The sequence below is a fragment of the Echiichthys vipera genome, assembly GCF_963691815.1.
Source record: "Echiichthys vipera genome assembly, chromosome: 23".
Classification (NCBI taxonomy): domain Eukaryota; kingdom Metazoa; phylum Chordata; class Actinopteri; order Perciformes; family Trachinidae; genus Echiichthys; species Echiichthys vipera.
This window is the reverse complement of record NC_139848.1, coordinates 8,849,424-8,877,040: the sequence shown is the minus strand read 5'-3', so window position 1 is coordinate 8,877,040 and position 27,617 is coordinate 8,849,424.

Genomic DNA, 27,617 nt, shown 5'->3' with positions numbered 1-27,617 from the left:
ATTGCATTTGAGCCCAAAGGCGAGACGGTAGCCTGGAATGTAATTTGTAATCAGCTGCAAAACAGCAACTCAATAGTGCATGATTAGACGCCCTTCACTTAAATGTGCTCAACTCCATGTTAATTTCACCAATCAGAATGGCACGTTAGCCTATATTTTCCCTTTTCACACCACCGAGCATCTGCAAAATCAGGTGAGCTTCATGAATCAGCAGCCATACATTATTAAGTCTTCAATTCTCTGAAGAGTTCGGAAATCAGATTTTTGAGCACACCCAAAACTTTGAGACAAACATCTGCCACATACAGAGTGGCATGTAGATAGCTTTGGAGAGGGATGTTGACACAGATTGAAAAGCCTCAAGCCCACCTTGTTTGCATTGATAGTGGCTGATTTGAGAATTATGTGTGAGCTTTGTCCCAGACTCCAGTAAAGTTTGCCTTTTCAGTTTTGCAACCCACTGGCCTCAAGCATATCGCCTCTTTCTGACTCGTAGACTATTATTGAGCCGAATGATCCGGGGTGTGTTTTTAGAAGAAAGATGGCATTTAAATGGAATGAAAACAGGTAAAGGTTGCATTAAAATGCAGCTCAGGAAATTCTGACGACACAGAGAAATCACTTTCTGACTACTTCCCAAAAAGACAACTAATAAAAGTTTCAAAATAAAGGTAAAAAGGGTGTCTTTGCTTCTCCTGCCCTGGAGCCTCTTCTCTTTATATGCTAACAAATGCACTGCCTCAGGGCCTGAATTGGAGAAGCTTTAAACAGACTTCAGCCTGCAACTACAGTAGAAAACCATTACATTTCCTGTTGAGATGTCATTAAGAAGATCGCTCACCATTTGATGTGTTGATATACATATATAATGTAAATTCTCCCCGTAGTGATTTGCAGTAAAACCTAAGTAAATTAAAAGGCCATCATATATGCCGTGATACAGTTTTGGATCAGGCTGACAAGCTCATCTTTTCTCCCTCCAACCTGGCACACTGCTCTGCATGTTAAGTGGAACAATTCTTTTGGAAACAGAAAATAATTAGCAAAAATAATTAATCATCAACCTCTCTTGTTCCAGATCAACACAAAGACACTTTTTTTGTCAGTGTTAATCAGAGTGCACTTAGAGCAAAAGTTTGTTTCTTTGTTAAATGTGAAACAAAAGCCAATATTGTAGCCTTTGGAAAATAAATGATGGACGGGACAGATTCTAAACACAGGCAACATCCAAAAATGAGTCCACATTGATGAGAGAGTGCAGGTTAAACTTCTTCAGAACATACCTTAATAAAGTCCTTGTTTCCTGTGTATTGTACTTTTACCTTTTATTTCCTTATTTTCCCTATCAAAACGTATCACCCCACAATGACTGTGCTTCTTACATGCTAATCATGCATTTGAGTTTATTGTTGTAAATATAACCGTGACAAAGAATGACTGTGCTCACCTTATTTCCCCTCTAGACACTCTCTAGAGAGAGTAACACACATCAATGCCCTTTTATGTTAAAGAAGGAAGAAACATTTCAAATAATTTATTATAAAAAAAAAATCAATTCAATGCAATTCAGAGCTCACTCCCTTTCCCCATTGGAGTGCTCTGATTTCACTTTCAGCCCTATAATTATATATTTTTCTTTTTACATTAGTGCCCCCCCCCCTTTTTTTTTTCCTTCTTCCCTAAAACTAACTTGCAAGATACATTGCATTTAAAATTTAAACAGTTTATACTCATAAAGTTTTAGTTTCTTGCTCTGAAATGGCAGAAATAGGTCATTAATAGTAATTATTCATCATTCAGACTAGATTTTTAGGTCAAAACACTCCAAACATTGCCAGTAGAGTTCAACTTTATTGACGGCAATAAGACAAATATACAATTAAATGCCTTTAAAAAGCTGTGATTTACGGATGTAAATGTGTTATCATATATGTGAAGAATGAAGAAGAACAAATTCCAAGCAGTATTTATCTAATGAATGCAGTGGCAGACCTCCTGTGTGTTTACTCAGGGTGTCATCCGCTTGAAGTGTTCGGAGCACACTCTGGGCAGTTTAGCCCAGAAGTAGGGAGCAGCAGAGCGTTCTGATGTTTACACTGGCAGGGAGTGATACCCAGGTGACTACCTCGACTCAATCTCACAATGTGAAGTGTTTCGATTCATTTGAAACCGTGATGTCTTCTACTTGAAATTGACACTTTATATCACAGATTGGTCACTAAATGTGAGTTTAGGATGTGATCACAGCAGTTGTGACATAAATTAAGGAAATTATAAAAAATATATTAATATATCCACTTATTAGGAACAGTCATTTTATTAACCTTTGTGATAAAGGAAGGATATATTGACTCATCATGAGCATACAGAAGGAGATTCCTTACACATTTTAATCTGTAAAAGACTTTAATCTATTAGTATTCATAAAAGCTAATTTGTCTCTGCTGTTATGACTCACCATTTTACTATTGATGGACTATAATTAGTTGTTTGCTATCCAACGAATAAACACATTGCACATCACCTCATTACACTTTAAAACATGTTCTTGTTGAGACCGAAGTGTGAACCTGAAAAAAAGCATGTCCCCTTTTTTTTTTTTAAAAGGTTATTTTTTGGGCAGTTTTTTCAAGCCTTTATTATATAGGACGGACAGGAAATGGGTTGAGAGAGAGAGGGGGAGACATGCAGCAAAAGGCCGCCGGTCAGAATCGAACCTGCAGCCCCTGCCTTAAGGACCTTTAGTCTCTCTAAATTGGCGGCTACTCTAACCACTGTGCCACTGGCCAGCCCTACATGTCCCCTTTGACTCAGGAAACCATGGGTTGATTACTAAATGGACCTGAGCACAAACCCATGGGCCCACAGGGTCAAGGTCCTTGACCAACAAAATGTTGCGGAAAAAAACAATCAAAAAGATACACCAAATGACTGGAAATAGATACAAAACGACCAAAAAACAAACACATGAAGATTACAGTCAACCCAAAATGACTACAAAGAGTCAGGTAATGACCACAATTAAGATGCAGAAGGTCAAAAAAAAGATTCAAAGCGACCACAAAGAGGTGAACGATGAATTAAAATAGAAGTAAAACGACCATAAAGAGACATGATTACACAGGACGGTAAAATGTCCAAAAATAGATGCAAAAAGACTTTCGCAGTCATTTAAGACTTATTAAAATATAGTCATTTTAAATGCAATTGTAGTGAAAGCGTAGACATTATCTTCAGGGAATTGCATATTTACGATGTTCTGGGCAAGGCTTGGAGAGCATGTTAAAGACTGGATACATGGCATTAGCCTACACAGCTGTGGTCACTCTGTCTGTAAAAAGATGATTTACAATGACTCCTTATCAGTAAACTAAATTGTGGGGGGTATTGGGTCTTTTGTGATGATTCTGTTGCAATTTTCACTTCCACAATGCTGGGCCAATGGAGCGTTCTCTCCTTATCTTCCTGAGTCCTGGCAAGAGTTTTTGAAGGATGTTCCCTTTTCTCCATCTAGTTCTTGTTCAGCCATGAAGATAAAAACCCCTTCACCCTGCCCCTCCTCTGCCCCACACCCCCCTGACACATAATCACAACCCCGACTGAAGTGTGTATCTCGAAAAAAGCAGATTCGCATGCTTATAATAGGAGGGCATAGTGCATACGAGGGCGGATGTGTGTTTCCCTTTGAACGTGTCCTGGGCAGCAAATTTCAAAAGCAAAGGCTTCTGCAAGATTCACCAAGTACCCAAACTCTTAAGATTGAGGTGAAAGGGAATAGTGGCTGTCACTGTTGGAGATGTTGTTTTCTTTCATGAAAAGCCTCACAGCATCATCAAAAGCTAGGCCAATGGCTGCAGTAAGATTACCAAACAATTATCTGACATAATAGATGGTCAGAATCTTCTGGGAGGGGACCAGATGCTGCGTAATGGGAAGCACTTGGTTGACATTTTCCTTTGACTCCCGACGCAATGCATGGAGGAGAGGGGGGGGGGGGGGGGGGGGGGGTAAGATACAGCTTAAGGTAATGTAATAACACTCGCAGAGCTCTCCCAACCGCATTTCCCTGCTTTGCTATGTATGTATTCTCTTTCAGTCGCCCATGCTGGCACGGTAGCTCGTCTTTGCCAAATCTCTTATTCTGTTTGTGAAGTGACAGCATAGCTTACAGCGACACTTAACCACTTGGAGAAAACATCAATACAACATAACGCTTGCTCCCACTGCAGATTCCATCTCCTTCCTCTTCTGCAAGTCCATCAAGATGAAAAGGTCAAACAAAGAGCAGCAAGGATTACCACTATGCCTATCGCCCCGGTCATCCCTGTGCAGAGTGACATCATATGTTGACAAACCAAAAGGGAGCAAAATAGTCACGTTAAAGCGTGGAGGCAGGCAAAGTGACATCAGCTGGGGATCAACTCCACCAGCTTGAATCTGATTTTTATAAGCAAATGTGAGATCTCGCCTTTTAAAATGATCAACTGAGATTTACATCTCGTCTGAGGAAAGGAATTGAATGTGTGAGAGAGAAAGAGCTAAATAGAATATAAATTGAATTTACATTTGCCTGTTTCACATGAAATGACCATGGCATGGGGTCAGAGGTCAGAACCAAGCAGTTTTGTTACCTACATGCGATGTGGAGTATCCAATCTAGACCCGTGATTGATGCTTCTCGGTGATTCGCCCACCAAGGGTCTGGTTGGCTGTGGAGGGCCAGACGCATCTACCATAGAAACCAAAACACAAGTTCAGCAGATTTGTCTGGCTCCCATGGCTACAATGACCAATATTTAGTGTAGGGAAATGAACTGGAACCCACTTTCTGAGATAATGTCCGCGGTAGACGATAAGGCATACGAATCTGCCAGTGCATCATCTTGCTCGTTCTCCCATGCAGCCCATAAGCTTGTTAGGTTGTGTTTGCTGGTTTGCTCTATTGAACCTGGCAGGCTCTCTAAGTCCTTCAGGTGCTTCCACGGCTCCAGCTTGCTGGCGGTCATGTCACTGTCAGGTTGTGGCGGTGAGATCCAGCAGCAGTGTTTACTGCATGATATGGAGGAGGGTAATTTGAGCTAAAATAGTTTCTGTTTTCTTCGTCAGTTTGTCAGTCGGTCCGCCACTTTGGTCCGGACGCAAATATTTTAACAATAATTTGACGGATTGCCATGCAACCTCATATATACACTTGTGGTTCCCAGACAATGTAACCTAATGTCTTCTGTGATCTCCTGTCTTGACTTCTATGTATTTGATGCATTTTTACTGTAAGTATTTAATCATAAGGCTATGAAATACCCATGAAACCTTTTAAATTAAGATTGATTATGATGCCATGTGGTGATATTTCAAATCTCCTTGGATTTAATTCTACACTCATTTGTGAAAAGTTCAGTTTTATATTTCCATCCATCCATCTTCAACTGCTTGTCCCTATCGGGGTCGCGGGGGGCTGGAGACGATCTGAGCTGACATCGGGCGTGAGGCAGGGTACACCCTGGACAGGACACCAGTCTATCACAGGGCACAGAGAGACAAACAAAGACAGACAACCATTCACACTCACATTCGCACTTACTGGCAATTTGGAGTCATCCATCAATCAATGAGCCTAACACCTGCATGTCTTTGGACTGTGGCAGGAAGCCGGAGAACCCAGAGAGAACCCACGCGGGGAGAACATGCAATGTCCAAAATAAATAAGAGTTTAAATAACTTGTGAAATTAAATTATTGTATAATTAATTTCATTTAAAGTGACTTCCATGAACATTACATCAAGAAATGTGTGCTGTGTAGTAAGAGGATACATACTGTTTGTGTTAGGCTTTGTCATTATGATGAAATTAAATGACACCGCATCTCAAAACAGCGGCGGTATTAAAGTAGTAGCGTAGCGAATGTTGCTTACTTAATTAGTCATGGGTTAGATGGCGGGGCACTTTGAAATAATTCTTTAAAAGAATCCTTTAATCCCCGCTCTAAGTTCAGTTTCTCAGTGTGCACACAATTAAAAGACAAAGAAATCACATGTCCATGGGTGACAAACTGCCACCTCAAGGCATTAACTTTAGCACTTAGGAGAATCTGTCAGTTCAAATCAACGTCGATCTTTTGAGAAGTGACCCATGGCATTGAAAATTTGACTCTTGGCTGAACTCTGTCTCACCCTTAGAGACAGACGGGTATAGAGAGTGGGTGACAGTGACATCGTGAGCAATGGAGGTGATGCTCCTTCAAATAAAATCTCCTTTATACTGGGGGCAAAGTAATACGACGCCTGTCTACATACAAAACCAAAACCAATCAAAAATCGAATTGTTACACAAGAAAAGAAGAGTGAAGGAAGATGTTTGAAATTCTACTTATCTACTGATTCTCCTCTGTATCATTACAATAGTGTGCACTGTTCTGCATGGATTGCCTCAAGGTTTAAGAGGACACTGCATTCAGAGGCACAAGCTTGAACTGTGGCGAGGAAGAAAGCAGAGATATTGATTAAGCTCTGTAAAACACCCACCATAGGTATCCAGGAGATCTGTCTTTTGTTTGGACTACTTCCGTTTATTACTTTGTCTGTATATGCACTACAATATCATATTATTACTGATGAATGACTTTGATTAAGTCAGTATCTGTTTAACCCATCTACATCTGGGTATTGCCCACAAGTCATTGTTCTATACAAGCAATTACCTTAGCATAATCAACTATGCTTCTTTTTAAGTCAGCGCAGACACAATTTTATGATATAAAAATCTTTTAAGCCATTGTTCCGGTGAGATTCAAGTCATGCTATGATAGTAATTCCTCACATAATGATCTCCCAAATGACTGTCCTTATTCCAATATATTTCAAATGAGTATACTTGGCCTCATAGGTGTACATTTTAATATTATTCCTCATTCATATTCTTTGGAAACCCTAGAGAGGTGGTGTAATGAAAGCAACAGGCAGCCTTTCTGACTTTGCCTTTAAACCTATACATCACACAGAAGACAAGATACAGATACTTTGTTACGAAGAGTGCTCCCATCATAAAATGTCAACTGTCACTTTGGCTGTAGTGGTTTACAATGATATTTATCAACCATCTCATATTTAAGAGGACTGATATAGGACCAGTTTGCTGAACCCTAAACCAGATTGATGGATGCACCAGAGCAATATATATGTGCCATAAATAAGTTGAGAAATAGAATCTTAATCTAATCTAATCATTTCAACACCTTGAAACAAAGTTTTATAGCTGGGGAAATGTATCTGCAAATGGTGCGTTCATGTGCTCCTCCGATGGTCCCATTTCCCAAGTTGGAAAATTCTTCTGACTTTTGTATGTTCATGAGCTTCAAGGTCATAATGTGGAAACAATGCGGAGGCTACAAAGAAGATGTATTTTATTGTATAGCTTCCAAGACTTGCTGTTGCAATTTTACCTGACTTTATAAGCCAGTCTAATATATAAGCTAAATGTGAGAACCCAAATATCCGCATTAGTTCGAGTGGATTTTGAACATACTTTAACCTGTGACCTTCCTAATACAAAGCCTTTAGAGAGCAAAGATTGAGTGCATTGATAACATTTCTATCATGCATCTTGTGCAAAACCAGAAGGAAACAAACATCAGAGGACGCTATTGAAAATGATGGCCGAAAAGACGTCAAGATTCGAGAACTTCTGTCAGTAAGAGCTGAAACCATCAGAATCGCCAATTCAAGGAACACATTTGTTGCTTTGTGGCGTTGGCTGATGGAGTGACTTGCAAACAGTAACCTAGTGGTATTCTAATTATGACTGTAATTCATTTTACAGCATTCTATCAACAAGATGTCATGTCAGTCACGTTCAGTCTCACCGTTTTGGACGCAACCGGATGCAGGCTGTAGTCCATTAATGGCCACCGGTGACGCTATTAACAAGGGTTTTCTGAACTTTACACAGAGAACCGTTGCCTTTATTTAATATAGTTTCTTCAAATATTCTATCAATAGGGCAGGCAAGAGTTTTCTTTTTTCACTGGTCCAGTCACCGGTGGAACCATCACACGAGAAGCTGATCCTTGATCCCAGCAGACAGCTGACAATGACGAGGTCAAAAGATTAAGCCTCTATATATAAACAGTTATTTATGTTTCTTTGACTTTGCGATGCTCTTCAAACTCTCAATGACGGCTACAATAGGTCTCATCACACCAAGTGGCAGGTACTCAAGAATTGAGTGTTTAAAGGGACACTATTGCTTTATTTTAGAATCGCTTCAGTTATATAGTAAGCCATACACTAGACTGAAATGAGGATTTAGGAATGAATTGTTATTTGTTTTCAAAGACTTTTATGTGTGAAAAGGAGTCTTAAACTGAGACAGGGTGTTTTCAACCAAATATAAATAATACAAATAATAAAATATGAATAACACAGGAATTGTGTGCCATGCCAGTCTCTTTCTCTCTCACAATGAATAATTCTTTGTTTTTCAAACTCAAAGACAAACATTTTAATCATTTATGAAGTAGTTGTTTTCTATCATTTGAGTGACAAGCATAATTTAGTGGACAGTTAAGTAATCCTGTGACCTGTGTGGAAACTTTTCAAAGGGACTCATACAGAAGTTAATCTGTGTCATTGGATTTGAAATTAAAAAGCTATTGAATTCATAGCAATAGACATGTATGCATTGAAGATGTATATCTGAATGTCTTGACTCTGAATTTAACTCTTTATTTTACAATTTTCATAAATTCAAGGTTAAAAAAGGCAACGTTAAAATTTCAAACATGCCAAATTCAGATGCAACATTCAGTGTAAAAAATGTAGTGTTTACAATTCAGTGTTGACATCTGGGATATCAAGGAATAGCAATTGATTCTAGAGCCTACTCACAGACAGCTGTGACAAGAGTGGCTGGTAGCTAATTTCCCCACAAACTATGGATATATGAACGTAATAATCTGCTCAACCATGCTTTTGTGCAACAGACTGTGGTATTAGTTCTAACTAATTCTTGCATCTGAATTGGGCCTGTTGAATATTTTTAACTTTAAATTTATAACATTGCATTTTATACATTGTATATTGCTTCTGAATTTGGCATATTTTGAACTTTTAATTTTTTAACCTTGAATTCATGAACATTGAAAAATAAAGATTTAAATTCAGAGTCAGTACATTCAGATACATATTTTCAACGCATAAATATATTGAGTACTAGAAATTCAATAGCTTTTTAATTTTAAAATCTTATGACAGATTTACTTCCATATACTCACCTTCTTTTAGATCTGAAGTATCCTGGTTGCAGCTATCCACATGATGGAAAGTATTGTCTAAGCTTTTAGTACAAGGCCCTACAGAAAGTTACAGGAGGTTTTTGTGTTAAATACAAATGTATTTACCAAAAAGGCTCTTTTTAGAAAGCAAAAAATGAATGTGCATCGAGTAGAGTTCAGATCTCTTCCAGGTGTGTCTGCCTCTTCTTTGTTGGTTTCACACTGGGTGTGAACTTCAGTCTCCTGTGTGGAAGTTATGTTTGTTTGACCTGGCCATGCAGCCCTCTCTCTCCACCTCCCCTTTCCCAAACAAAGAATCACACTGGCCATTATGTCTCTGTTAAGGCAAAAATACACCGCTGACGATTAGGACAGGTGGGCGCCCTGTCCCGCAACACTTCATGCCACTTTCCTATTTCCAGTCTCAAAAAAAAAAGACTTGCTGCTTGTATTTTTACAAGAACAGGGATTTATTCACCTTGGAATGTGACTAGCTTTAGTGGATAATAACGCATCTGGTGTGGAATTAATCTGCAGATGCCCTGGTTCAAAATGAGACCTACCTGTTCTATTATGGATTTCAGTTTTTAAGCCACATCAAAGGATAAAATGTGGCCTGCACACATGAGGTAAGGCTTTTTTTTTAGCCTAGGTGACAGAAACCCCTTTTCTAACTAAAGCAGTTGTTGATCATTTACGGCCCCTACTGGCCGGTTAAGAGGAGTGAGGAGTCATTGGCGATATGAAATAGTGAATAAAATAGGTTTTTCAAAAGTTGTGAAGCATGGTGGACCTTGACCATATTGTCATTAAAGTGCAATGAAAATATTTGGATGATGGGTCCAGTAGTATGCAAGATTATCTGCTGACACAGAAACACATGGGGGCACATCAGGCCACCAAACACATGATGTCTGGCTGAGATAAGAATTAATATACATAAACATAAAATGCTATTGATTCATTTGACTTTCACTTCAAGGCTAAGTGCCATGTACCATTTAAGGCTCTGGGACCTACTCACTCCCAACATGATTTATCAAAGCTCAACAGAGCTACATTGTAAAAAAAAAAACTAAAAAAAAGTTTATTCCGCTGGGCAGGGATAAACATCCCTTGGGCCCATCAGTCACTGCTAGCTGTTTGACTGGTGGCCTTCAAACACACCACCGCCCCACAGTGAGAGCTGGGAAAACATGCATTCCCCATGTGATGTTGCTAATGCTCCCATCTGCCAAGAGTGGTTGGTGTGACTCCAACACTAAACTATCCCTTATTTTCTCATTCCACTGGGAGCCACGCTTGGAGGGGGGGGTACCTGCTGTCAAGACACAGGAAGTAAAACCAAGCCGTTACCATGCTCAATTCAAAGCAATGCCCCGTATTGACCACACACTGGATCGTTATGCAACCAGAAGGACAACCATTTTGGATGAAAGTCAGTCTGTTACTTAGTCATCAAAGCAAATTCCGGTTTATGAATTTGCTCATTAAGTCATTCGTAACTCTTATCTATGCACCCTTTAATATTCTATTCATCTCATTTGCCAGAAATACATTTATGCATTTATTCTTCCACATGCATTCAAACAGTAAATGGTGGAGGTAACGACTGAGTCAGTGGAGGAGATTTACCTTATTATTATCCTGTCAAATGTAAATCTGTCTCCATGATTGTTACAGAGGTGTAAGACTAGAGTTTCATCTGTGTTATGTAAAGGAGATGCAAAATAAGTATTTGTCTAGCACCTTTCCAACAATAAGGGAATTCAAAGTGCTTTACATAAGACATAAAAGGTATCAAAAAGACAAGTCTCCATCCACATTACAAGCTTTGGCAGCTCCAGGTACCACTAATGAGAGGAAATGAGACATTCCCCCCATTATTTGACCCACGTCTTGATTGGGGGACCAGTTTTCACAGCTTGTCTGTTAAGCTGTATTCAAGCATGCCAAATCTCATTTACAAACAAGTCACTTATCCAAGCATGATAAACACAGGGGAGAAACATGGCCTTTGCAACGAAGCCATAAGGGTGCACACATATTTCACATTGTTTCATCACTGTGTCCATTTCTATCAACTATCTTGTTTGAAAGATGACACCTTCTCCTGTTCCTCTTCCTGTCTTTTAGGAGTGTTTGTGTAATTACAACATATCGCACGATATTTGTATTTCAAAAGACCCTTAAATTTGAACAGACTCTGCGCTTAATATTGACATATATTTTACATATTGCTGCATTGTCACAAAATGTTGTAGGTGTGTAGTTGGGATCTAAATGAAGGCCCAAAATTGCTACTATCGGAACACAAGGGATGGAAATAGGGGGGTAGAGAGTAGGGACGGGACCATTGCTCCAACACTTAATGCCCCTGGCCAGAATCTGGAATGATAATTTGTTTGCATTTGCCCCACTCAGATGCTACTGTGTGTTCATCAAGTGAATTGTGATTCTTGTTGTACGTTCATGAATGCATGATCCGAAAAAATAATCCAATGAAGTCAGTTAAAAAAAAGGAAAGAATAGCTGCCAAATTGATGACTGATTTAAGAAATTGCTGCCTGTCAAACTTCAACATTGAAGTTTGATAGTCTGGTCCAATGTACAGCAGCGAAAAAAACAAACAAACAGCGAAAGTCTCGAATCAACAAAAACATAGAAATAAAGTGGATACAGAACCGACTGTTAACCTTGATTGCTTGTTTTGTATGACAGCCAGGTGAAAAACACCCTCAAATACAACTGCATGTTGAATGGTATGATAATCAAAGTGGCAGCAATAGAACACTAAAAGTAATTTTTCCCTGGCACATATTGCACTTGGCAGTATTTCAAGGTAGGATTTCAGAATTTATGACAAAAGCACTCGGCACAACACAAGCATACCGAGATTCTTTCTGCTATTCAAGTGCAGATTTAATGGCGCGTACACATACACACTTGAATACAGAACGAAGGGCAGAAGCCAAACTCTATTTGCAGAGGTGCGGAAGACTTGAGAGACAAGCTCATTATGCAGTTCGGGACATACTGTATCATCGATTAACATTCATCAAGCTCAATCTACCTCAAACTCCTTGTCGCCCCAACCTGTGCTGCAAATGCAAAGCAGCCCTCTCCACTGCCACAGCCATATTTGTAGACAGAGGTTAATGGGAGTGGAGTGCTGTGTCACTGTATTGCCATGTATTAAGAAGACCTGCAGATGGAAAGTTCAAGACAAGTGATGTTTACCCAGTGTTACCTTAACAACATGTCAAAGTGATTTGCTGCTGCTCGGGTCAGACAGCAGGGAACTGTGTTGAAGTGTGAAGCTCTCTGGTGTGAAGGCATGCAAATAAGCATGCAGCAGGCTTCAAGCTCTATGACAAGGAATGACAATTAATGCATACATCATAGCATGCTGGTATTGCTGGATAGTAGTGCTGTACCCAAGACAACATACACCATGAGAGGAAATACTTAAAGGGGAAGGGGAAGTCTGGTGACAAGTCTTGAGGAGGGAGGCTGAAATTTCGGCTTGGAACAAAGCAGCCAAGAACAGTGCTCTGTGATAAATAGTGTACATGCCTCTTAACTACATATATTTTAAGGTCGCTATTAACAAAAAACAGATGTGGTCTCAATTGAGTTAAATTCATAATAATGCTGCAATCAAAGTGTTCTCAACACAAATACATTCATGAAATAGCATTCAGATATCTTTGTTCTTCGTTGACTTGATGTCATTTATTTTATAATATATACTTCTGAGGTTATTAGACCAAAAAGTATGCCGTCAGCGATTATTTCAACACTGCAGTGAAATAGACAGCCCCTTTGCTCTCAGGCTGTTTGACTTTGAGAATGCCCTCCAATGTTCTGATAGCCTTTTCTTTTTTTAAAAAGTACTTTATTAAAGTTTATGCATTTAACAAATCATAAATAAAACACCAAAACATACAGTACATGTTATATAAAAGGAATCTGTGCAATAGGTGCAAAATGTGCAGTCTGATAAAGTCCATCCACTGTGTATAAAGTCCATGATGTTCTTCTTAAGGGCTAAAGTTTAAAGTGTTCCATGGAAGGAGCTGTTTTTTGTCCAGAGCTCGTCTCCTCCGGAGCTCCTCTCCATTACAGTCTGATGAAAAATCAAGACACATCTGGTCTTCCACAGTTTCATGCAGACGATGCAGATGATCAGCTGCATCATTATTTGTGTTTTACAGTGGGTCCCAGACTTCCTTTGCTCTGTAGCAGTCCATTAACTTGTGTTGTGTCTCATCATCAGCCTTTTCCATGACCTCTCTACGTTCCGAATACAACAGCCTTACTCACTCATTTAACCGTAAAATCCAGCACAAAGTTGATAAAAGATATATTAGCCTAATGGTGTGGGTGCTTCACAACTAGTACAGGACGTGAACTGGGGACCATTTTAAGTACGTGCAGAGGAGGCTCATGGTAACTACCTTACACCACTGAAATGCATGAAATAAGATAGATAACTGCTCTTCTTCTTCTTCTGTGTATGTAAATTAATAATCAACATGTGCCAATATTCATTATTCTGCAACAATTAATAATTACCGAGTCTACAAGACTCCAATTAATAGTAGATACACTAAATCGCAAATAGAAATAAAAATTCACACAATAGTAACTGCTAATATTACAGCATATTCAGGGTTAAACCTTTCCGATTAATGTTGTCAAAACATAACCACATGGTAATTAACCCTAATTGAACCCTTGGCTTTTGTGTTCAGTTTCCAGTTGCTATAGCTCAGGCTTTTGGCCTGTAGAGGATGGTTTTTGCAAAGTTAGAATAGACAACCCCACTGTGCACACAATGTCCACACAGAAAAACACAGGAAAGGGAAGAGAGGATGTGAGTTTATTGTTGTGAGAATACATTGGCAAACACGTATGCCCATTTCTCCCTGAAACTATTTCTTCTTGATTGGATCAGCTTTCTGAAAGTAAACAACACATATCCAGCAGTCGACGCCAAGTAGCAAGTCACAAACCAATAAACCCTTCGGTGATTATGTTGACAATCGTCAGTTGCCGTAATTTAGATACTTTTATATGTAATTTGTGAATGGTTGTAAAATAGTTAGCAACTAATTAATGCAATATTCAGGGCAATAAACAATATGTAATTCAGTTTGAACACCAGACTGGGCAAGGTGATGCAAAAGTTGAAATGACTGGTAGTAACATATTTCCTGTGAGTTTACCTGACCTTTGGGTTTGCTGTTGTCCAATTATTTTGACATGCTTCTCCAAAAATAGATGCAGCAATAAGCCTGTCTGCAGGAGGGATGCTCAGTGTTTGAAATAATATGCTTTATAAAAATAGATAAATATTTTGATTTATTCTCATTTTCTCTGATTATGCAGTTCTACTTGAAAATACTTCAGAAAACAGGAAGTTATGTTTGCAGTGCAGAAGTTTGCTAAAGGTCATATAAGGCTGACATACTGTATTGTGGGAAATGTTAAACATTAAATGGAACTGCTGCAGTAGAAAAAAATTTTGTTTGTTTTGATGCCATCCAACACTTCAGAGTTCAGCTTAAACGTACCGTTTAGTTTGAGGGAGGATGATCCACAGAAAATTAGAAGGTAGCTTAACTGCACTTTGCCTCATTTAACTTGATGAGCTGCATTTACATAATGTGTATGACTGTTTACGAAATGAAGGTAGTTGTACATAGAATAGTTGTGGAACAATAAAGTTACATTTTCTTTGTGCAAACCACCTTTTTGAATGAGCAACCCCATAAAGATAATGATATTCATCCAAAATTACAGAGGTGGTGTTTTATTTTCTGTATGCTGGTCTTTCCAACTAGCAGTTTTTAACAGATAAATACACAAAAATCTATTAGCTTATCCATTCATTCATTAGCTAGATGCCTAGAAATTCAATGTGGCATTGAGCTTACAATTTGCTGGAACATTTCTCAGAGATTTTGGTCCATATTGACAAGATAGCATCAAGCAGTTGCATCATCCATGATACAAATCTCCATTTCCAACACATCCTAAAGGGGCTCTATGGGATCGAAATCTGGTGACTGTGGAGTTCATTTGAGTACAGTGAACTCATTGTCAGGTTCAAGGAACCAGTTTGATTCAGAGTTAATCTGAACTTTGTGAAATGGTACATGGTTTGTTATCGTGATGGAAGTGGCCATTAGAAGATTGGTACACTGTGATCACACAATCACTGTACATGTATTTTTTGATAGTGCCTGCTATCTACATGATCTAAATCTTAATTATCTCTGAACGTACCTTGAGATATATCATCTTGTTTTCATGGAGTATATTTAAGCAATAACTCACAACTTGCCGTGATAAAATCCCAACATATTACTGCCAATATGCTATTGCTTTTTCTCTTTTTTTTTCTCTGGACAGATTTAGCTACTATGTCCGTGAACATGCAGTGTTAGCTTAAGCTAAAGATAGCACTCTGTCACCACTGTGTCAGCAAAACACTGGCACATCTGATTGACATGTCCAATAACAGAGAGGGTTGTTAGCTAACCTGTCACTTTAGAAATATGTTGTAAAAAATAAGACTTACCAATCACTTTATACATATGTTATAAACAATAAGTCTAACCAGTCACTTTATAAATATGTTTTAAAAAATAAGACTGACAATCACTTTATAAATGTTATAAACAATAAGACCAACCAGTCACTTTATAAATATGTTATAAACAATAAGACTAACCAGTCACTTTATAAATATGTTGTAAAAAATAAGACTGACAATCACTTTATAAATATGTTATAAACAATAAGACCAACCAGTCACTTTATAAATATGTTGTAAAAAAATAAGACTAACCAGTCACTTTATAAATATTTTATAAACAATAAGACTAACCAGTCACTTTATAAATATGTTATAAACAATAAGACTAACCAGTCACTTTATAAATATGTTATAAACAATAAGACTAACCAGTCACTTTATAAATATGTTGTAAAAAATAAGACTGACAATCACTTCATAAATATGTTAGAAACAATAAGACTAACCAGTCACTTTATAAATATGTTGTAAAAAAATAAGACTAACCAGTCATTTTATAAATATGTTGTAATCTTGTAATCTTGTAATCTACACTGTATAGAAAGATGAAAGCGAAGTGATATAGAATTGTGACAAGGAATTGGATGGCATAGCTATGCTCTGAAGGATTTATATCATGGGTAACACAACCAATCAGATTGCTTGATTCCAGCCATCAGTTTTAATGAATACTGTATCTACACTTACACACAAATATAGAAATGGTACTTTAAGTAGTATCAAGTGAGTGATGGGGATGTTACTGTGCAGTAGATGTTCTATTGAAAGGTGGTTGCGAACCAACATTATATACAGTTGTGCACACATACTGGGTTCTTTTTTTCTCTCAAAGTGGTTCCAACAAAAAGTCAGGTAAGCTAGGTTAAATGGCCCCTATAGACTGCCTGGCTGATTTAAACCTCAAAGGCCACCTGCCTGGCACCCTAGGGCCTGTAATTGCCATCACTACACTGACAGTTAGAAAATCACACAAGAGAGGGATTTTCTTGTGGCAAAAGTTCTTGTGTGCTGCAGAAGCACACGGTTGATTGCATTAAGTTACCCATGGAGCCCAACCCTGTTGATGAATTAAATGAAAAAAAAGTCTAGTAACGTTAAATTGTGTGTTTAAGCTGATTTGAGTTAGAGACTGCCGTTAATCAGTGGTGACGAAGCTGGAGATCAATCCCTATTGATTGTTTGGAAGTGGGTTACAGGATGAATACAGTGTAACAGTTGTTCTTAAAAGACAACACTCAGCTTTGGAAGGCAACGAGTATAGACACAGCAAATAATAATAGAGAAACATTTGGAATGAAAAAATGACATTGAATATGCAATAACATTAGATTACATTTAACACTAATTGTAGTGCCTCTTTTGTGTTTCCCATAGTGTTAATTCCAGTAAGGGACTGATGAATCAGAACAGCGTATTCTCATCTCAGAGCTATTTTAATCACTGTGTTTGTGTGGTCAACAAAATTGTCCCATCTCCACTTTTGTTTTTTAAGAGCTACATTTACAGATTGGATTACTGTACCGCGTACCAAAACGCTCGATTTAACAGTAACTATCAAAACTGACATGGTATAGCCTGAGCAGTCATTATCAGTGCTGTTGTACAGATAATAATAAAAAAAAATCCTGCAGTGTTTATTCAGAGAACTCAAATGGTTGCTTAAAAAAATGCTGCAATTGTGTAAAGCTCTCTGGAAATTGCTATCCTTTAGACATGTTCACCCTTGTACCTAAGAGGATTGTTTTTCTCAAATTGCAAATACAGTGTACATATCCATCACATCAAAATATCTGAATCACCCAGTTATTTTGTAAGTAGTGCTATAAACTAAAACATTTTCTTCCAAAAAATTGACTTTATCGAGGTTGCTATGTTACTTGGCTGCTCTCTACTCAATTTGTTCATAATGTACAACAATGTGTGCACTTACAGTTCTTTCCTTGCTCACTTTAAGGTTACAGCCAAACCGCACTCGCATAAATTTGAAGTTCTCTCCCCAACCCCACTCCAATGCTAGCCAAACATTACATAATATGCGACCCAGATAAAGTTAAGACTGATAAACATGAAGAGTGTACCAGACTAATGGCACCAAACACAGCACACAGTACATGGGGCAATGCAATGGAGACTGAGGTGGTAAACCTATCGGAACCTCACAATCCCCATCTTTTATTTAGTATTTCCACACAGAATCCTTTAGAACTGGACTAGGACTTTGGAGCTGAAAAATGGGAGAAATGCAAGCTGTACAGCCACTACATGACATTCTTGAGCCTGGAGCAACTTCTCCCATTACCGACTTTTGCTTCAAGGTGATAAGGGCTGAATTTACATTTTAGTATTTATGGATCACATCCAAAACACCAAAGGGCTTTTTTGCTGAACAGAGGCTCTTAAGGTAAAAATTCTGTGGAGGACTTGTATACTTCCCTCACTGGAAAGAGAGAACCATTTTAGCAAATTTTGAATTCAGTTTAATGTGCAATAGATTTCAATAAACACTTCACCGGAACAGTCGTGTGGATATGATGACGGTGGTCAGCGAGAATATGTAAAAATGGAAAATAATTTGAGGAATTTAAATCTTAGACACAGCAGAGAGCCTATTACACATTACAAAGTGTAATGCATGGAAGCTGGTCAAGCTATTTGGGAACAAAGTTCTAAAAAAATCTCTTCAGTCCAGTTTTCTAGGGAGGGGGATTTAAAAGCACTGCACGTTGCATCTTTTGTTCACCGTCTATATGCTGTAGATTTGATTTTGTGGAGATGTAACCTCTGGAACGTGACCAACGCCAGCTTTAATCAAATGTTGACCAACCTAAGAGTGAATAAACACAGAGACAAATTACATTTGTGACTGGCATAATTAAGCTCCCTGTTGGTAACTGTGTCTTTTTCAAAACCTTGGACTCAGAAGCAGTCAGTATACTGGGCTTTTACTGGAGTACTAAAATGCTTGCACTGATCTTTTGAAAAGTATAAATCATGGATAAAAGCAAAAAATGCAAGAATTTTGTGTATTTTCATGATCTGAAAAATTACATTCATGCAATGATAAAAAAAAAAATACAATAGTTACAAAGTGCAATGCATTAACAAGCTAGACACTGTATTTTCCAATTTACACTGACCTTTGCATTGTGTTTTGTAAAAATTCCCTTTCTACATTTTCTTTTAACTTTTCACAGATTAGGCCTAGGGTTCAAGTTGGGATTCCTTAACAATGTCTTTAATCGGTTTCTCACATGAACAGCACCGAATAAAAAGGGCTGATGTATAAAAAGAAACATGTCAACTTTCTCAGGAAAAACCTTAGACCACTCTGCTCAGATGTCGTCTTGCAGCCAAAAACAACCTATCTGATGGGATTGATGATGCGTGCACTCGCATTCATTTGGCTGTTGTATCTATAAGAATGGGAAAAGTTGACCTGTTCTTACGCCTCACAGCAAGAGGGTTACTGGTTTGAATCCCAGCTGGGGCCCTTCTGTGAGGAGTTTGCATGTTCTCCCCAGCAGTTGGCAGGTTATGTTGGTATCAGTTTTAGACCACTGATTACCTAATTTACTTCGTCAGCCCAACACTACCTCATTATCTACTTTAGTCTTACCTCAAGATGAGGTGATGTACATGTGTCTGATACTCTTACTTCTCTGTTTATCTAATAGGTTAATAGCAGTGATAGGTTAGCTACCTGGAGGATTGCTGTTAAGCCTCATTAATACCTGGTTGTGTCATTCAAAGACAGGCAAATCCAATGAAAATACCACAATCAACACAGCATTAATCCATCTCTTAATACTGCCTGACTTCAGGGCCCGGGCTGTTTTTTATTATTGTTTATGGTCTAAATTTTAACCGGTCACAAATAAATTGTTTCATTTTTTAAGAAAGGCTAAGTAATTTCCTAATGCACAGGGGTACTCTAGTTTTCAGCCAACAAAATAAAACAGAGAAAACAGTACATTTGTTGACTGCTAGGTTTAGCCGTGATTTAATACTCTTTGTGCTTTAGTGAATATGTACGGCAGCAGGAGGGTGTTGGTACGATCAGTTTAAAACAAAACTACAGTGCCCATGCTCATAATAATGAAAGCACATGTCATCCTGTTCGACAGTGTGGCTCATTGACATGTTTTAACAGCTTTTGGACAACAATGGAGCACTATGGCATGAAGAGAAAAGGTATATCGATATCAGTAAAATCCCACTTGAAATAATTTAGCATATTTTCTAAAAGAATAATTTCAAAATGTGAATAACTGCTATCAGGGCATAAAACCAATGATCTCTTGATCTTTACAAATGAAGACTCGATAGTTTAACAATGACAAAGCTGTCAGTGTTACATAATGTTTGAATTGAAAATTGATGACCTTAAATGGAAAGTCTAATCGAATTGTGGATTCAGAGAATGTCCTTGCTTCTTGTTGAAATTAACTAGCAAACGATGTTTCAAAACTGGTTTCCATTTGTCCACAGCTAATGCAAATGTAAGGCCATGTCAATATTAGGTAGCTTAATTTATTTTTAAGGATTATTGTTGAACTAGGGATGGAAAGTTTCCCTGCATACAAGAACCCACATGAATGCTAGACATCTCAGAATTCTATATTTATGCATGTTATTCATTTATTTCTAACTAATGCCATTTATAGATGGTGAATGATGGCAGAACGTAGGTAGGAATGACTGAGTCTATTCAATTATTCAATGAGCAGGAAAGAGATGGCTCCGTTCCTTTTTTAATGTGTAATTGGAAATTTTCCAGCTTTTGCTGTATGTTCCCGGAGGATGCTTACGCTGAACGCAAATCCAGCAATCCCAGTCACATATTAGTTTGTGATAATACACCACGGGAGATAGTAAATTGGTTAAAAAGATGTAAATCAGTGGTAGTGCAGGATGAGAATCAGTTAGTGGTAGTGCAGGATGAGAATCAGTTTGTTTCTTTTCAAGGTCACTGCGTATGTTGTCTTTGCAGGAATCAGACTAAAGGGGACGGTTTTTCTGTCCTGTTTCTTTAAGTATGGCCTCATGTGTATGGCCATTGTCCGGTAGTGTATTTCTACTTTAAACATGAGTTTTCCAGGCTAACCTTGTGATGAGTAAGAGGAATGCTATATGCACCATGGTTGTAAAATATTACAGTGCACTGGATTTCATGGTGCACTGCCCTGTGACAATATTTGTATATAATAAATCAAATAACTGAAAACTGTGTTATATAAAACATCTTTTTGATTTCACGTCCAATATCATAAAAAGTGAGATTTCCATGTACAGAATTTCTGACTATTATCATTAAAGCATGTAAACAAATTCTAGCAGAAACCCAAACTACAAGTATGAATCAAAATACAGTATAAGCATAATATGGGATCTTTAAGATATACTACATAAGATGTGACTCAGAATACAGCCTGGACATCAATGGCAAGACAAAATTACAGCCATTGGGATGGACATGGGAGAAAAAGCAATACCCAATATCAAAGTTTCAATTAGATGAATAAGTCGGCTCTCATGAGGGGATACCATTTCCTATCACATTGCCATTTGAGCTGATAAGACGGCTTTATATCTCCTCAGATATTTCCTAAAGCTGTATTAAAATCAATAACCAGTTTGATTTAGTGGCAGAAAAAGGCCTAGGTTGGGATTATTTTCAAATTGTTTCCTAGTATGTGCCAAAGCTTGCAGCACCAAACATCCAGCTCACCCACATTTCCCTTGTTGAGCCTGCTGGTTTGTCAGCTTTTTTTTTCTCTGGAGACAATGCAATGGTCATGGACAATTCAATTTAGACTCAAGGGCACTAAAATATAAAAGGCACTTGAGGCCACTTATGCTATTGTTCCAGTGCCAACTAATGCAGATCTTAACAAATGTACTGCCTGTACAGACATGGATTCCAATGATCTAGGAGAATATTCCACAATGGCCATTTGTAAAGAAGCAATAAAGGGACTACATTGGTGCTGAATAATTTTCTGTGACTTTGAGAAGGTCTTAAGGAAAGTTAAGTTAAGGAAACACAATTGTGAGGATGGCTTTGCCTCTTCCGTCCTGACATGATGAAGCTATTTCTTTTACGTTGAGTCCCTGAGTGAGGCCTTGTTGTGAACGCAGGCCACACATGACAGTTATCAGAGGCCTATCACATAAATGTCATCACAATGCATCTGCTGACGGAAAGTGTAACAGCTCTGTAGAGAAGAGAAGGTAAAGGAAATGCATAATTGCAGATCTGCGGTATGAAATGTGTATCCCATGCACATTGAATTGGAATAAATCACATCAAAGACCGACTATGTATTCATTCCATGGGGGGGGGGGTGTTATGGATATGGTGGTCATCACCACAGCATGATGTAAAGGAAGCCACTCCAGGGGGTTCAGGATGAGGATTGTTTGAAAAGAAAAATACCCTTTAGTTGAATTAAAGTACCCCTCCCGAGTGGTACAGATGCAGCATATAATGTAATTATAATTCTCGCAACCTCCTTTCCTTTTTTTCCCCACTTACGCACTCTTGAAATCAAAATAAATACAAGAAAGAAAAAGAATAAATGGCACCCTGACTGAGGTTCTCCACAGGAAACATGTCTGCAGTCATTCTGCTCTATGGTATTCTTTACAGCAGGGAAACTTAATGAATTATTTTGTCCCACCCTTTGAAGCGGAAAAAAAAGTTTAATTGACACTGTCTCACCTTCCTTCAAAGAGTCGTTCTCAATGTCTCATATTAAAAGGAACGGAATAAAAGTTGGGTTAGATTCACATTCTGCAAGTGCCGTGAATGTATCTAAGCATCAGCCAGAATTACCTTCAAGACACATAATTGGAACAAAGTCGAATGTTTTCTCACCGAATGTACAATTACTTGAGTCTTAACCTTGAGACATCCCACAGATAAGTCCGATGTGACTCAAAAAGTGTCAAAATGCCCTTATAATAAATTAGACATATTAAGCTGCATAGGATAATTACTGATTGCACTGCTATATCCTAGACACTTACCTGAAAGAAAACAGGACATCACTGACGGATGATGATCCTTATATTATGAGTGTGGAGACTGGTTAAACCTCTGTGGGCTAACTTGATGTCAAGAGACACTGTTCAAGTCTTAGTAGCTACCCCAATCTAATATATGTAAATAATTAATCAGCCTTCTCTTGATCTCATTCTAACAAGTTGCTTTTGACACATGCAGCTCCCAAACGCGTCCATTAACACACTTATCTCAAACTCATATTCAGCAATGTTGACATCTTCACCAGGAGTCTCCTCAGCTCGACCAACTTTTTGGCAGGGGACTTTTTTTTTCCTGGAGCAGCAACACAGATGACGCCCACCGCAAACGCACACATGCTTTCCCTCTTTTTTACGATTACTCACTCACACGCACACACCGAAGCAGAAAATGATCCCACGTCCTGAAGTATTAGCATCTCCACAGACGTCAATCATATATTCAAGTGCACACCCTTGAAATGCTCATTGACAGCATCCCTGCAACACAGAAATGCAGGCTTCTTCTTTCAGCTACATCAAGAACAATCCTGTAATGCTGTCATTAGAACTGACAAGAAAGGCGCATTTTCTATGCGACTCCCTAAATGCAAGAACTGCATAATGCAGCTGAATAAAGAGCAGGGGTTTTGTACTGCATTTCAATTTTCCTGGTTTTCTAATGTATTTGATATCAGGAGTTTCACATTAAATATACCTGTTATTGTATAATTGACTTTATTCCCAAACCAATGCATAGAATTGTCAACATGATAAATGTAAAATATGTTCCTCTTCAACACTTAATTTTCTGTATGTTTTGGACCGTCCAAAAACTATTGGATCTCTTACTGTTCTTCAGTTTATATAGCAAATTAATCTCCAGACCTGTCCAATTATTTTTAAGGTTCCATTTAAGTGACACTCTTCCAGCTATCAACAATGGCTCTGAATACAAGTTGCGCCGTCAGCTGCGAAGGTTGTTAAAACCTGGGACAATCACCTAATCACACTAGTAGGTAAAATGTTGATGTATATATGCTCCAACATTTGCATCCTAGAAAGATTAGGATCAGTATTTGAATATGTGTGTGAGTGAGTGTCTTCGAAGAAAATGACAATAAAATATTACTTTAAAAAAACCGACATGAAATATTGTAAAAGTGGGAAAAAAAGCTGCATGCAAAATGCATTAAGATCAGTCATATCCCTAATGTTCCTAAATGACTTTGCCTCCCATCACTGCATGGAAATCCACAGAGGGTACACCAAATAGAGACGGTCATCTGGGAACAAGATGATAATTGATCACAATGATTATGAATACTATGGCTTGGAAAATCAGTCAAAGCGTGACAGCGGACCAGCTGTGTGGCTGTTTCCTAATATAAAAAGAACAGTTTATTTCCACTAGAGAGACAGAAAGCGGGAGACTGAGAGGGAGAGGAGGCGTGGAGGGGATGGGATGGAAAATCCACTATTTTGATTTTCCCCCAGCTGCCTCAGCTGGGCTTTACAAGCTGCAGCTGGTATAGTTGATCAAAGCACATTATTATTACGAAACATGTTTTAGGAAGCAGATGCAAACAAAGGCATAGCCATGCAATTGAGCTGTCATTCCACGGTGCAGTGTGTGGTCTGTTTATGCAGAACATCGAGTGAGGACAAAAAGGTCATTGGAAATTCTCACAGAATAAGAGGCACTGTGATACTGTACTGGGTGAAAGGGACAGGTACATGCTAGTGTTCTAAAAGCAATTGGATCTTAGTAGTTGATTTGATTCCCTTATCTACCATGTCAGCAGTTGTAGCTGCATAAGGGTAAGCCACTTCTTCTTGTCATAACTCAGTCAAATATGTCTTTATGATTCACTAGTTTAACACAACACCCTGTTCTCCATTTGCTCCCTGTCCTCCCTCTCCCTGAGTCTGGTCCAAGCCATTCAGCAGAAATTTTCACCCCATATAAGCCAGTTTATCTCTTGACTAATTTTGTCGTATTCATGAATTTTCACTGTATCCTTTCAAATTAACTTAACTGAAACTAAATCATATCCTCAGGTGGGAGCCCTCTGGCCGTTCCAAAGATGAAGGATTAAGTCTAAAGGTAACCGTTCTTTTGCCATCAGGGCCCCTTAACTTTGTAACTAACTGACTGAGGAGATGAGGCTTGCAGATTCAGTAAACCCTTTTTAAATCGCATTTTGAGACCCTTTTTTATCGACTTGTTTTCATGTGACGTTGTCTTTTTATTGCTATTATTCTTTTTATTTGTATTTGACATGTTTTTTTTTTAATTGTTTTTCATTTGTCTTCTTTGTTTTTGTGTCCTTGTTTTTATTAATTCCTAACTTTATCTTTATTTTGTTTGGCTTCTGTTGTTATATTGCCTTATGGGTAGCCAGCTTTTGCTCTGCTTTGTCTGTCAAAGCACTTTGTAATATCTGATTTTAAAGGCGCTATATGGATAATAATTACTATTATTATCGCTTCTGTTAAAGCACTAGCTAAATAAATGTAACAATGTAATAACTCACAACGTAACCAATAAGAGTTACAAAGTCCATTCATCAACTTTTTTGTACACACGCCCAGTGGTTTTACAGAACCATCTGAGAAGCCGTCATTGGAACCTGTAATCTCGCAATTCTTGCAAGATCTCGTTATACCATGAGAATCCAGTTTCTGTGCAAGGTAAGCCTTTGTCAGACTTTGAAAATCCTTCTTCAACACCAATTTATTGCAGTCCATGGTCATAGTTGCCCTGCAGGCTATCCCAACATGCACTGGAAAGGAGGGAGGGGAAACTCCCCGGAGGTCGCCAGATAGTAGACAGAAACCAATGGGCGGTCGTGAGCTCCAAGTGGTACTGACCTTCTACTCTTTGGGAGGAGGTATACAAACATGCACACAACTTAGAAAAAAATATCAAGTTGGATTTCTACCTTGCTGTGAGACAACAGTGCTGAATGCCATACAACAGTGCTGCACGGTGTTAAAACATTTGATAGGAAATGTAAGAAGTCATGGAGAAGTACAAAATGTCAAACACAATAATTATCGCTCTGCATGGTGGTGACAGGAAGACATGCTGCGCTGCAATCTGCCAAACAGCTGATTTGGAAAGCTGCATGAGCCAGAGATCGATTCATGGCATTACCTGCTTCTTGAATCTCTACATGCTTTTGGCCCACTATTCTGTGTGGATACAGAGAAAATGTGTGGTTTTCCTTATCTTCAGGCAAAAGGCAGGGGGTTAAGACAAAGTTTAAATACTTGCCGATCTCATGGTGACATTGGTTTGTCTGGGACATTTTCCATCTTAGACCCAGAGTTACTCAATGTTCTTTATTTTTATAAAAGCAAAATTCATATGGAATTGTAAGGTTTCCAAACATGAGCTCACCAATGTTCTCTCAACCTCTCTCTCCCATCACTGAATAATGATGCCATGATGTGCATCGATCGTATAGACGCCACTCAAGCAGATTAAGCCGAGCCTTACGCGTCACCGCGACAGGGAATCCACCTCTGTTCACACCGCTCGCACAAATTAAAGTGAAAGTGCTCATCTGGAGAGAAATCTAGGCTGTATTTGCTGGTGACATACAATGCATCATGCTGTGTGAGATAAACGAAACATCTGCCAGCCGAAGGGATTTAGAGCTATCTGTCATGCCATATCGGCAAGCTTTACATCATGTGATATGATGGTGTGTGTATGGTAGAGATTCTCGTGGGAAGTGCATATATGTAATTACTCTTACAGTACATCACATGTGATTGATTGTGATTGGTAAATAGCCTTCCAACAGAACAGATTAGAGTTCATAAAAGCCAACACTTTGATTTGAAAATAAGTAATTAAATATATGTTTTCATAGTAGTTGCTGATATAAGATGAACCTTTATTAATCCCCAGGGGGTAACGTCTGTAAACATAGACGTACAGTAGCCATTAGCCCTTCAGAATCATTTTAAGAATATCAATTCATTTCCCTTTGCTTTCCTATTCGCCCAGTGTTTCAAAGACCAGGTTCATTATCATTTTTTTTGTTTGTTTGTTTTAAGGTTTTTTATATTCTGTAGCTTCCCAGAGGTGTTCCAAATTCAAGCATTGACATATTAGTCAAAGTAATACTTATTTTAAATTCTTGTTTCAAACTGTGGTTGCATCCCCCTTTTTCGACTACAAAATGATTTTCCTAATTCTGTGTTTGCAAAGGCACTAAGGTTTTACTCCCAGTGATGGAAAAACAAAAGTTGCCGCACACACGTGGTGCACCTGGGAGTCGTTTTCATTGTGCTGTTGTGTAGCGTCTTCCTCTTCGTACCTTTTTTTTTATGTTTCCTTTATGTGCTCTCAGGAGCACAATCAAGAGAGCCTTCTGGGCATCTTGCAATGATGTATAGTCCTGGGGAAGTGCAGAGGCGAGGTATCTGTAATACGTGATGTGGTGTTGTGATACGACCAAACAAGTCCAAGGTCGTCCATTGGTGATTAAGAGACGCCATCGGCTGAAGCTCGAGATTCTATTCAAGGTTTTCTTTAAATAGTTGTTGAGTAATGGCAAATCAATAATGGAGCGGAGGGATGATTAAACATTCCGTCTTTGGCTAATGACATTAAGGCCTAAGCTCCTCAAAGCATTGATGCTCCTTCCCCCCAGAAAAAATCCTGGCAGATTTGTACCTAAACAAAACACCCAACATTTTAG